Raw genomic sequence first — 1,366 nt, 5'->3', positions numbered from 1 at the left:
CGTATCCTGCTGGAAGCAATGCAGTGAATGTTCGCTCCAAAAGGTCATTGAAAATCGAGCGATCGTAAGCAAGTACCGTAAGCGAAATTCTTGCGAAGAAAGACGAATGGATGCAAAAAAACAGAAAAAAATTTGTCAAAAAAAATATTGACATTAAAAATCTTACACACATTTTATATTAATTAACGTGAAATAAAGCGACATGCAAAACATAAATTATATCACATAGAGTATCGTATACACATACACACACACAGATGTATATAAATCATGTGAAAAATCCTTGATTCATAATTATTTATACAACATCGTATATTTTATTATTATAATTATTATTAATTACCACCACATTTTATAGTACATGTAATAATAATGTCAATATGAATCAATATGGGTGAACGTGTGTATATAAAGTTTATTGCCTAAGGATAATTAAGATAAACAGTAAACGTTCCGATGTTTCTCCTTTTGGGTTCTTTTTAATACCGATTTAACAATTAACATACGTCAAAATTTATACATTTAATAACAATTCTGATAAAAAAACCTATAGCAGTAAAAATAAAGTAGGGTGCATAATCAATTGTTGAACTAATCTTCTTGAAATAATCTTCCAGAAATAAAATTAATTTATTGATCAATTTATATTATAAATTCATTGTCATAGAAATTTGAATAGTTAAAAGTTGATATTAATCAAATATATAACGCGAGTATCAAATTAAGTAAATTGATCAAAGTGCATGATGTTATTTATTATATTATCATAATCGTATGCTATTTTGTATCGTAACATATACATAACTATTTATATAAAATGAAAAGCCATGAATGGCGTTTCAACGCGTAAAAGTACGTAAATCCTCATACTTGGAAGAAAAATGATCTTACACATATTAACCGTATTGTAGAACATTAGTACTCAGACAAAACCTCAAATACACAAGGCGTTTAAATCCTGATAAAAAAGGCTACTCTCGCGCTTTCGTCCCCTAATTTGGCGATCTCGCGCGGTCATTACCGTAGACGTATCATTCGGGGAAAGGGTTAATGACGAGCGTTGGGCGCGAGCGCGAGGAAGGTGGCCGTGATCCTTTACCCGCGGCACTCCCTGCCTCCCTTTTTGCTCGCTTCCTCGCCGCACCTCGCCGACCTCATCGTATCTCCGCGCTCAGAAACGGAGGATGACTTGCGTCCGTGAGGAGCGGCGAAATAGAGGTGTCCGAGATGAGAGGGCGGCGCGTTGCGTTTATTTATCCTGCCCGTTCTCCGAGAGCCGCACTCCTGCCCCCTCCGTCCATCTTCCACGACGTTCTCCTCCTTCCTCCCTTTCCTCCTTTCGTCCCTGTCGTCTTTTCTTTCCTTT

The sequence above is a fragment of the Trachymyrmex septentrionalis genome, unplaced genomic scaffold (assembly GCF_001594115.1).
Source record: "Trachymyrmex septentrionalis isolate Tsep2-gDNA-1 unplaced genomic scaffold, Tsep1.0 scaffold19, whole genome shotgun sequence".
NCBI lineage: Eukaryota > Metazoa > Arthropoda > Insecta > Hymenoptera > Formicidae > Trachymyrmex > Trachymyrmex septentrionalis.
The sequence above is the reverse complement of the archived record's forward strand: the minus strand, read 5'-3'. Positions refer to the sequence as shown.